General features: G+C 40.7%; 2 long non-coding RNA genes across 2 annotated transcripts; one reads left to right on the top strand and one right to left on the bottom strand.

The window, feature by feature from the left end:
- Window positions 1-9,000: 9,000 nt before the first annotated feature.
- On the bottom strand, window positions 9,001-10,384 carry LOC117131002. Its single transcript, XR_004454238.1, has 2 exons — window positions 10,163-10,384; window positions 9,001-10,077 (listed from the first exon to the last, which is right to left on the bottom strand). It is a non-coding gene; the product is annotated as an uncharacterized LOC117131002 (long non-coding RNA).
- On the top strand, window positions 9,840-11,678 carry LOC117131001. The gene is made up of 2 exons (XR_004454237.1): window positions 9,840-10,073; window positions 10,159-11,678. It is a non-coding gene; the product is annotated as an uncharacterized LOC117131001 (long non-coding RNA).
- Window positions 11,679-12,229: the final 551 nt, after the last annotated feature.

Raw genomic sequence — 12,229 nt, forward strand, 5'->3', positions numbered from 1 at the left:
ATCAAACTTGATAATTTATTAATCAAGATTTGACATCAATACTATGGAAAATGGTTAAATGCTTAATGTCAGCTCAAATTAAACTGTCTTGTTAAGGTGATAGAAGATATTATCTAATCATACTTGCTTTCATGAGTTAGAAACTGATTAAGATTAATGCATACTGCCTTGTTGCTGCCTTGTATTGTTGCATTTAGATTAAAGTCTAAGTTGCATATTCAGGAGTGATTAAAATTGCCTAAATACTTTGACTTGATCTGATAAGGTCTTGTTAGTATTTAGAGAATGGTTGCTTGCGATAAGAACTTGACATTGTCTTGATTCTATCTAATGTTATAAAGCTTGAGACATTGGTGATCAAACTTGATGAAGTCAAGGATTGATCCCAATGCAATTGTGTCTTATCTTGGCTAGAGTTTGAGTGATGTTTCAGGTTCACAAAAGGTGTTCCTAGTTCATCATCAACTCCGAGTTTAAAGAGAAAGAATGGTGTCCATTGTGTGTGCAATGGAGAATTACTACAAGAAGGGTGAAGCGCAGATGGTTGTGAAACCCACTTGAAGCTTACTGGTCTTCCTACTACCATTGCAAGTAACTGAAGAAGAAGCCAACTGGGTCTAGGCAGTGGCGTGCCTATTCAAGAGGGTGCTCAAACTAAGACAGGGCACTCTTGGCTGTGTGAAGAAGAAGGCTACTCTATCAAGGCGGCTTCTATTGTGAGGTGATTGAAGAAGCAGCTGAAGCATCCACAAGCATTCCATCATGGTGGTGAATTCAGAAGGGTGATTGCAATAAGAGAAGAAGAAGAAGTAAGGATTCAAGTGGTAACATTGAGAACCACTACTCATCATCTTAACCAAGGGAGTAAACCTAATCTCATCTATCTTAATATGTCTTGATAGGTTTATCTCCTGACTATACTATGTGCTTTCCCTAAATCCATTAAGAGTTGATAGCTTCTAGTAGAGTGTCTAGGCTAATTGCACTGAATTGTTTTGCTGCTGCATTATCTTATTGATAGTAAGTAATGTCTAGAGTCCCAGAATCTCATGGTCTGTTTATTGCATTATCTTGGGTGTTGTCATAAGCTTGAATCATCATGAATGTGTTGTAGAATTGAGTAGAATGTCTCTGCTACTTGCATCATGATGGATAAGTTATTTTGCATACATAAGCATATCTCATACTGTCTAAGTTCAATCCTAGTGTTATCTGGTGCTAGTGCCTATGTTTAATCCATCAATGAAAGTCTTGCATCAATTAGAAATTGTCTAAGTTGCTTGCATCATTGGTTCTGATTGAAACTGTTGTGCATAGCTTTAATATAAATCATGGATTGAACCTGTTGCATTCATATAGCTAATGCTTTAAGATTGTGCATTCATGTAGTAATGCATTTAAAAATGAGTCTAAATTGCAAATGTACTGATGAAAGCTTGCATTGAATTTAGAGAACTTAATAATCATAATAACCTAGGATGTCAATATAGTGTCTAGAACTTGCATAGTCATTGTTAGAGATATAAATCTACTTGTCTTGACTTAGGCTGTTCTGATTGTTGCTATGCCATAGTTAAATCCATCAGTGATGTCTTACAAGCATTTAGAAGTATGTCTAAGCTACTTGAATCATTGGCTGTGATAGAACTAGTGAGCATAAGCATGAATTGAGTCACGCTTATTGCCTTGATTGCATAAGTATCATCTAGTCTTGTGTTCATTTGAAGTGAATCTGTTTCATTCATAGTTAGTGTGTAACCTAATGCATTCATCTATTGTTGCATTTAAAAAAAAAAAAAAAAAAAACAAAACAAACTGAATTGAACCTAAAAGATCAGTGTATCTTTGCAAAGCATACATTGTCTTTACATATTCTTGTCTTGATTGTCTAGCTTGTTTCAAGTATCATATATTATTGTGGCATTGGTGATCAAACAGGATGGATGATCTTGGTTTGATCCCAATGGGATGATTTGATCTTGCATTGAGTTGTGGTGGTGTTAGGTACACAAGGGAAGTAATACATGTAACTCGCCATCAACCAAGAATGTAGAGACAAAGGTCTTGTGCCATTGCATATCATCACTTGGACATGTTAGTCCATAATCTACAGGAAGTGTAGTGTGATTGATTATGCAATGAGAGCTGGCCATTGCATAATACCATTGGACATATCTAGTCCTTAGTCTACAGGAAGTGTAGCATGGGTCATTATGCAATGAGAGATGTGTCTTGTGAGACTCTCTATGGTGATTCAAACACCCTAATTCCTGGTTAAGGAAGAGAGAAAACTCACAAGAAGAAAGCTATCATAAAAGATGATAGTTATTAGACCATGGAGATGCATAGGATCATCACAAGCTTAGCTCCTTCTAGTCTCGGTTCTAAGCTTGAGGGGGAGTCTTAATGCATATGATCCATGGTCAGTAACAAGTCTTTGCAAAGGCTTCTACAAGGATCATCAACCGGACCAAGTCAGTGGCGTGTGTCTAGGCAAGAGGCTGTTCAGAGCAGCCTTGGCGAGTGAGGAAGAAGGCTCTCCATCAATGCGGCTTCAATGAGAGGTGATTGAGGAGAAGCTGATGAATCCATTCTGCCTTTCCAAGAAGTTGATGATGCCATGAAGATGGTGCATTGAGAGAGTTTGGAAACTCACAAAAACACAAGGGAAGTTCCCTTAGACTTTTAAAACTCTTTTCAATCTTTTTCATTCATCTTACTCATTGCTTGTGCTTGAAAAGATACTTAAGATGATTATGATTGAATTGTGAGATTGTGTGCATCAAGTGTGATGCAGGATATTCATTTTCTTGTTTTTGATAGGTACTGATGCACCTTTTGATGTGATCATGGACCAACTACCTAATGCAGATGATGAGGATCTAGATAAGCCGGCTGATGAAGATGTCCTAGCCTTGCCTAAAGGACCTATGACTCGATCAAGATCAAGAAAGATCACGCAAGTTATTGGAGGATTGGTTAAGATGTCATGGAAGCAAGAGGAATGTCTTGGTAGAAGCTTGATCAACCAAGACACACTTATCACCATTCAAGCTACTTCACCATCAAGCTGATCATCAACTAAGCAAGCAATCTTTGCGTGCTCTTTTTCCCTATCTTTGGTTTTGTCCCAATGGGTTTTCCAAAGATAGGTTTTTAACGAGGCCATAGATTTGCTTCTCAAATCTCTTAGTTGATGATCTCGATCCAACCTTATCCCGGATCAACCTTATGTTACATTATGTCTTTCATTTCATGTTTTTGTTTTCAAACTTGTCTTTTGTTTCTATTTCCAAGAGAAACCGTGTGCCTTTACTCTCTTGATAGTTTTCGAGAAGCTTGGAGTCTGTTCCAACTTCTCTTATATAAGTGTACTTTGAAACCCTCATGAATAACAATTATCTTTTATCAAAAACCCTTTCTTTGTTCTCTCTATTACTTGTTCGCGAGTTATTGAGTGTTCTTGTTGGTGTGTAATATCCAACAGCCCAAGAGTGTCTATCTCGGTGTGTCATATCCGATCTAGTCACTTAGGAGTATCAAGAAGCCTTTCCGCAGCCTCTTGTGTCACCAATCGATCCACAACCTTGTAGAGCTTGAGTCTTTGATTCGTTCTAGCAAGGATCTATCCCATACTATCCAGAGAAGCAATCTAGGGACGTATTATGTGGTATCAGAGCATCTCTGGTTAGGGAAGTACTCGTTTCTCTTTTGTTTCGATTTAACCTGTTCACCTTCTTGATCAAGTTTTAGATCGATCCGTTTTGTTTCAACTGATCTGTTCTTTGATTCGTAAAATCCATTGATAGATCTGTAATCCGTGGTTGTTTGATTGTGTGATCTAATCATTTTGTGTCGATTAAATGTTAAGAGAGTTTTGAATTGATAGATCTAGGTTTCGCGCTTTTAGATCCGATCGTTATCTATTCATATTCTCGTATTGATCTCTTGTTTGAATCTGATTGATTGTGTGATCTGTTTTAAATCATCTATAACAACTAGATCCACTTGTGTAACGTCGAAATCTGATCAACGAACCTACCCTGATCTCGTTTCTATTGCGGTTTACTTATTGTCGATTTGAATTCTTGTTACTTGTTAATCAAGTTTTCCTTACCGCCAGTTTACTTCAGTTTAAAAATCTCTTGATCATCTACTGATTACGATCAGTTTATTGGAATTATTTACTGGTTGAGTGTTGTTGTTGATTCTAGGTACCAATGGGGAAAGAATCAGAAGAAGAAGCCGAGCTAGTAAGGAAGAACAAGATGCTGAGAGAGCAAATGACCGAGCAAATGAATCAGACTATGATCTCTACAATGGCTGATATGCTCAAGGCTAGCATGAAGGAATTACGTGAGGAGATGAGACAAGAGTGGAGGCAAGCTACTGGCCAGGGACATAGCAATGAGTCTAGAAGAAACCGGCCTACTCCAGTACGGCAAGAGCATGCGGGTTCACAAGAGACCGACAACTACTACTCGCGCCATAGAACTGAGCGCAGTAGTTCTTCTTCTGAACTAAGCAGAGGAAGATCGAGGCGTGAACATGATGGAAGGGGGTCACGCAAAGACAAGCTTTCTGGACTTAAGCTTAAGATTCCATCCTTCCATGGCAAGGTTGATCCAGATGCCTATTTGGAATGGGAAAAGAAGATCGAGCTTGTCTTCAATTGCCAACACTACTCCAATGCCCAACGGATCAAGATAGCAGCAACTGAATTCTATGATTATGCATTGAGTTGGTGGGATCAGCTTGTAACTACTAGACGGCTTAACCAAGAGAACCCGGTTGATTCATGGCACGAGATGAAGTCACTCATGCGCAAACGGTTTGTTCCAAGTCATTATCACCGCGATCTACATCAAAAGCTATGAAGACTTACCCAAGGAACACGAACTGTTGAAGAGTACTATCAAGACATGGAGTTGCTGATGTTACGCGCTAGTATCTTGGAGGATAGAGAAGCTACTATGGCAAGGTTTCTTGGAGGGCTTAACCGTGAGATACAAGACAATGTGGAGATGCAACACTATGTGGAGATAGAAGAGATGTTGCACAAAGCTATTCTAGTGGAGCAGCAGCTCAAGAGGAAGGGTAACTCACGCAGCTATGGATCTTCTAAGTTCCACCACTCTAAGGAGGAGAAAACATCCTATCTAAAGGATAGCAAGTCTCAGCAGAAAGAAGAGACTAAGCCAAGCAGCACCTACAGCAAAGACAAAGGCAAAGCTGAAGTTACTAGTTCAAGAACTAGAGATGTTAAGTGCTTCAAATGTCAAGGGCGTGGGCATTATGCTAATGAGTGCACCAACAAAAAGGTTATGATTCTTCTTGAGAATGGAGAGTATGAATCAGAAGAAGAGAAGTTTGGGTCTGATCATGAGGAGTCTGAAGAAGAAAGTGAAGTAGAACCCGTGAAAGGAAGATTGTTGGTGACAAGAAGGCTCTTGAACGTGCAAGCCAAGAATGGAGAGCTTGAGCAGCGAGAGAATCTATTCTACACAAGGTGTATGGTTCAGGGAAAGGTGTGCAGCCTCATTATTGATGGAGGAAGTTGTGTCAATGTAGCTAGTGAGACAATGGTGAAGAAATTGGGTTTGAAAGTTCAGAAACACCCAAGACCCTACAGACTGCAGTGGCTCAATGAGGAGGGCGAGATGAGAGTTTCTAATCAAGTACTGGTTCCTATAGCCATTGGTAGATATGAAGATGAAGTCTTGTGTGATGTGTTGCCAATGGAAGCTAGTCATATACTTCTGGAAGACCCTGGCAGTATGATAGACGTGTGAATCATGATGGCTTCACCAACAAGCATTCATTCGAATTCAAGGGAAAGAAGACTGTGCTGGTGCCTTTATCTCCTCAAGAGGTTCATGAAGATCAAGTCCAGCTTCAGAAAAAGAAAGAGAAAGAGATTGATCTCAAACCTGACCGTAACAAGCATCACAGCCTCTATGCCAAACAGGGAGATATCAAAAGAATTCTCTACTCTCAAAATTCTATTATCTTGCTTATGTTTAAAGAGACTCTTCTAACAGTTACTGATCACACACCGGATCATCCGAGTGAACTAGTTTCTCTTTTACAGGAGTATGCAGATGTGTTTCCAGAAGATAGCCCCATTGGATTGCCTCCAGTGCGTGGGATTGAGCACCAAATAGACTTTGTATCTGGTTCTACACTGCCCAACCGACCAGCATACAGGACCAATCCAGTTGAAACCAAAGAACTGCAAAAACAAGTAGAGGAGCTGATGGAGAAGGGTCATATCCGAGAGAGTTTGAGTCCTTGTGCAGTTCCAGTGCTCCTTGTGCCAAAGAAAGATGGGAGCTGGCGCATGTGTGTTGATTGTAGAGCAATCAACAACATAACAGTGAAGTATCGCCACCCTATTCCTAGATTAGATGATATGCTTGATGAATTGCATGGTTCTTGCATCTTTTCTAAGATAGATTTGAAAAGTGGATATCATCAAATTAGGATGAAAGAAGGAGATGAGTGGAAAACTGCATTTAAAACTAAACATGGTTTGTATGAATGGTTAGTTATGCCATTTGGATTAACCAATGCGCCTAGTACATTCATGAGACTGATGAATCATATTCTTAGGTCTTTCATAGGCATCTTTGTTGTTGTGTACTTTGATGATATATTAGTTTACAGCAAATGCTTAGAAGATCATATAGAACATCTTAGGGCTGTTTTGAATGTTTTGAGAAAAGAAAAGCTTTATGCCAATCTAAAGAAGTGCACTTTTTGCACAGATAACTTGGTCTTTCTAGGTTTTGTTGTAAGTGCAGATGGTGTAAAGGTGGATCAGGAAAAGATCAAAGCAATACAAGAGTGGCCGAGTCCAACTACAGTGAGAGAAGTAAGGAGTTTTCATGGTCTGGCAGGTTTCTATAGGCGCTTTGTGAAGGATTTCAGCACTCTAGCAGCTCCCCTAACTGAGATAATCAAGAAGGATGTAGGATTCAAGTGGGGAGAAGTTCAAGAAGCCGCATTCCAACTCCTTAAAGAGAAGCTTACTCAATCACCTCTTCTCATACTTCCTGATTTTTCTAAAACATTTGAAATAGAATGTGATGCCTCAGGAATTGGAATTGGTGCTGTTTTGATGCAGGATAAGAGTGTTGGAATGAAGAAGTAAGAAGCTGGAGTTGATGAAGAGACCAAGCATCAAGAGCAAGCAAATCCGGAACAAGCAGATTTGAATCTGTCCGTACAGTTTTGGCTTGCAAGTAACCAAACCTAACCTAGAGTGTCTTGGAAGTCAAGGCAAGTGGGAAACTCGTCCAGCTGAGCTTTCTGAAGCATATTTGAAGTTTAAATTAAGTGTGAGACCGTTGGAGAGAGATCTGGCAAGTTGGAGAATTAATTAAGATAAAAGTCACATGTGCATAAGGAGATGAGCCTGCTGTCACTTTCACCCAACCAGACTGTGCCCATCTCTCTCCTGTCACTCTCTACTCCCTCTGGTCGAGATTCTCCTTGGCTGCATCCTCCTGGCTCCATCAGAAACCCTACAATAGTATTAGTTTAGTAAATCTGTACTTTAACAATTGTTTAATCACTTGCAACTTGTAATTTGGCTATAAAGCCACCCCATTGTAACCATTACGAAATTAAGCTGAATGGGGGAGTTTCCCCTTTCTTCTTCACCATTCTCAAGTCTCTTATACTCTCCCTAATCTCTGGTTACAAGAATCTCTCTCATACTCTCTTAAATCTCACTTAATCTCTCTTATTCTCCATTGCAGTCTCTTTAATTCTCACTTACTCTCTTCACTCTGTTCTCTTTCAATCCGACCACTCTCTGTTCTAAACAACACTCACACACCATAATCTGTCTATTCTCTCATGGTATCAGAGCTCCAAGCTCCTGAGAATCCATAGAGCTTCCGCAAATCTATTACAGTTCATACTTCTCTTCAAAAATCTCTGTTTCTGTTCATCCTTGTATCCTCTGGTCTAAAGCCTTTCCAGGAGGGAAGAGACTCACCAGAACTCAAGATAAAGGAGGTCTTTAGTATCTGAAACTCAAAGCTTCCACAATTCAAGCATAGGCTCACCCTCATTGTTATTTCAAATCATTGGAGAGTTTCTGTCCAGCCAGCTGTTCAATCTCTTCAAGAGGAAGAAGACTACAAACATGGCGTGTCCAGAGACTTCCCAAGGTCTATCACCCTTCCTCCTGTTCAGCCTGAAGAGATCTCTTGGAGAAAGAAGGTTTTGGAGCTGTTTGGCAAGCAATGCTCCAAACCAAGTCTGTACAAGTGTTTTTCAAGTTCTTCCCAAAGTGGAGTCTCTCACTGTGTGCCAGAAGGTGGCGCCTGGTAATCAGGAAGAAAGGAGGGGTCTTAAGCATGAGTGGTCTAAAGGGAAAGCACACACAAGGAAATGGCGTGGGGTAGAGATCCCAAACTCCAAATCTGTCAAGTTCAAGTGAACAGTGTGCCTTGGAGGTTCAAGGAACCAGCTCAGGTTCCTTGTTTGTAAGTTAACCTCCTACCTTTAATAAGAGCTTGAGTAGTTATGTCTGGTTGTGTTGAGTGGTGTGTTTGGTATCCTTGGGACAGGTTCAAGTTGCTAGAGTTGTTGAACCTAGTTTCTGTCCCATGATACTTAAATTGTGTGTGTTGCTCTGTTTCTTAAATTATTTCTAGGAGTTGTCTAGCATGGTATTGTCTAGTTCCTGTCCTAGATTAATTGTTTCTGTTTGTATTGTGCTAGGCGATTTGTTTAGCTACTGTCATTGTCTTGTTGCATTGATAAAGGTCTAGGAGAGTCTCCTGGTCTTGTATTGCATTATATATATATTGTTCAAGATGATTAGATGAGTTGTTTAGTCTCTGTTTATTGTCTTTAAAATTCATAAAAAGAGCCTAATTGCCTTGTTATTGATGAGTTATCATACCTGGGCAGTTAGTGATGTTAGTATGCATGGAGTTGAACTGAATGAGTTGTTTAGATTCTGTTCATTGCATATTTTCTTTCTCTTAAAACATTGGGATCAGACTTGGTGAATTATCAAGGGCTGATCCTAGTGTGTGTGGTCTGATTCTTGCTGGAGTTTGAGTGATGTTTCAGGTACACAAGAGGTGATCTCTGTCCATCATCAAACTAAGACAAAGAAGAAGGCATTGCCCACGTTTTTCAGAGCCTCCCAAGATGGATATTCCTGAACCGTGGAGATTGCCCAGTCCCAAATCCTATCTATGTGTCTGCCCATTTCCTACCCTGAAGATAGAAAGGATGTTGGAGAATTGGAGAAACTGCTCAGAAGTGACTTACCTGATGCCAAGAGGATGTACAGGAGGTGCACTCAAGAGAAAAGGCCATCACTAAGCCAAGAGTGGCCGGTGGTCAGAGGCATGGATCAAGGTGTTTAGTCCTGACCATGTAAAGATACCTTGTGAGTGGAATCAGTTGACTTAAGCGCAGGCGTAGGAGCTGTTGTGCTCCTGGTTCAAGAGACTCACAAGGAAGGCCATCACCTAAGTCATGAGGAGACTGGTGGTCCAAAGACATTGGAGCTGAAGGCAAATGGTGATCCAGTTGGCTTAAGCGCAGATGTTGGTATTGTTGTGCTCCTGGAAGATGGTGAACTGGTTGGCTTAAGCGCAGATGTTGGTATTGTTGTGCTCCCAGTTCAAAACTCATTGAAGCTCACGTTCAAGCTTGTCACTATACTCAGTCAAGCTTGAGGAGGGGAATATCAGTGAGCTACCAAAAGATCCATGAAGCTTACTGTATCCAGTGTCCCATTTCCTCATAGAAGACCAGCAAGAGGTTGGCGAATTAAAAGAGGACTTAAGTGATCAGTCTGAAGAAGCTGTCACTCCTCACTGTTCTCACCAGCCAGATGCAAGGATTATTCAATCAGGGACATTCTTGGCTAAGCAATCACATGATGGTGGCAAATTATGGAGTTGCAAAGTCCCCCTACATGTTGAAACTTCAAGAGAACAATGCAAAGGCTGGTTGAGAGAAGGAATGGCGTGGAGGATTCAAGTGCTTAGTAATCCTCACCAACATTCAACAAACTGATGCAAGGGAAGTACCTAAAAGTACCTAAAACCATTATTATTCTTATGAGTGAATAGGTTTGCCCCTTGAGAATTGATACATGCAATTTTTGGATGATTGAATCAGGTACCTATTGAGCTCATGAACAAAGAAAAGCTTTGTCTCAACTCCTAAATGGAGGCAAGAAGCCAGAAGAAAGGGGGAGACAAGCTCAGGTCATAAGAAGAAGCTCAAAGGTGATTTGACGGTGAAGCAACTGGCGCCAATCCAAGTCGTTCATTGCCTCACCTCTGATCAAAAGTGGAGTTTGCAAGTTGTGGATTCACTCTTGCATTACTCAGTACCAACCGGATCAAAGAAGCTCAGTTCCAAGTGTGTGATTGAGCTTCCATAATCCGGACTGTGTCTTACCAAGTGGGGATTCAATTGGAGTCCACTCCTGACCATTCTTATAAAAGGGAAGCACCTTAAACTCATCTAAATACATTCATGATTGTCCTTATACTTAAACTATTATTGAGTTTGATGTGATGAGTGCATTTCCTTAAGAACTGATGCACTTTTGAAATGATGTATCAGGTACCAAAATAAGCTTGAGCCTCACTGAAGATGATGATGATGATCCGGTCGTGTCCTAGCCTATCTAAGATGGCCAAAGAAGTCAGTTGAGAGGGGGAGACCCAAACCAGGTCTATGGTCCATGAAGAGGTCAAGCCAAGTTCTAAAGAACAAGTAACTTTGCTGGGGGTTCAGAGAAGATGGTCTGGTCGTTTCCTTGCCTTCCTAAGGTGGCTTGAAGCCAGCTGAGAGGGGGAGACCCTAAACCGGCCACAAAATGATCCAGCCTGCTACTTGTGCTCAAGGATAGCAAGTTATGGTGATTCATACTTGCTACACCTATTAGGCCACGATCCAGAGCCTAAGGACTCCACCATGATGAATCTGAAGTTCCTTAGGCTCACTGGCCAATCCCTAAGCTTTGTGGAAACTCCACTCTTTTTCCCTTAGCAAGTTTTGTCCCAATGGGTTTTCTTGCTAAGGTTTTTAATGAGGGAGCTTCTTCAAGGTTCCAAGCTTGTCCAAGGATCTCCTATGGTCAAGCTTGAGGGGGAGTGTTGGAATGAAGAAGTAAGAAGCTGGAGTTGATGAAGAGACCAAGCATCAAGAGCAAGCAAATCCGGAACAAGCAGATTTGAATCTGTCCGTACAGTTTTGGCTTGCAAGTAACCAAACCTAACCTAGAGTGTCTTGGAAGTCAAGGCAAGTGGGAAACTCGTCCAGCTGAGCTTTCTGAAGCATATTTGAAGTTTAAATTAAGTGTGAGACCGTTGGAGAGAGATCTGGCAAGTTGGAGAATTAATTAAGATAAAAGTCACATGTGCATAAGGAGATGAGCCTGCTGTCACTTTCACCCAACCAGACTGTGCCCATCTCTCTCCTGTCACTCTCTACTCCCTCTGGTCGAGATTCTCCTTGGCTGCATCCTCCTGGCTCCATCAGAAACCCTACAATAGTATTAGTTTAGTAAATCTGTACTTTAACAATTGTTTAATCACTTGCAACTTGTAATTTGGCTATAAAGCCACCCCATTGTAACCATTACGAAATTAAGCTGAATGGGGGAGTTTCCCCTTTCTTCTTCACCATTCTCAAGTCTCTTATACTCTCCCTAATCTCTGGTTACAAGAATCTCTCTCATACTCTCTTAAATCTCACTTAATCTCTCTTATTCTCCATTGCAGTCTCTTTAATTCTCACTTACTCTCTTCACTCTGTTCTCTTTCAATCCGACCACTCTCTGTTCTAAACAACACTCACACACCATAATCTGTCTATTCTCTCAAAGAGACCTATTGCTTACTTCAGTGAGAAACTCAGTGGAGCTACTCTCAACTATGCCACTTATGACAAAGAACTCTACGCATTGGTGAGAGCTCTACAGACTTGGCAGCATTATCTCTGGCCAAAGGAGTTTGTCATTCATACCGACCATGAATCTCTCAAGTATCTCAAAGGACAAAGTAAGCTCAGCAAGAGACATGCTAGATGGGTAGAGTTCATTGAAACCTTTCCTTATGTGATCAAATACAAACAAGGTAAGGAAAATATAGTTGCTGATGCACTATCCAGAAGGTATGTCCTCTTAACTACTCTTGATGCTAAGTTGCTAGGCTTTGAGCAAATTAAAGAAATGTAT

This window comes from Brassica rapa, unplaced genomic scaffold (assembly GCF_000309985.2).
Source record: "Brassica rapa cultivar Chiifu-401-42 unplaced genomic scaffold, CAAS_Brap_v3.01 Scaffold0774, whole genome shotgun sequence".
Classification (NCBI taxonomy): domain Eukaryota; kingdom Viridiplantae; phylum Streptophyta; class Magnoliopsida; order Brassicales; family Brassicaceae; genus Brassica; species Brassica rapa.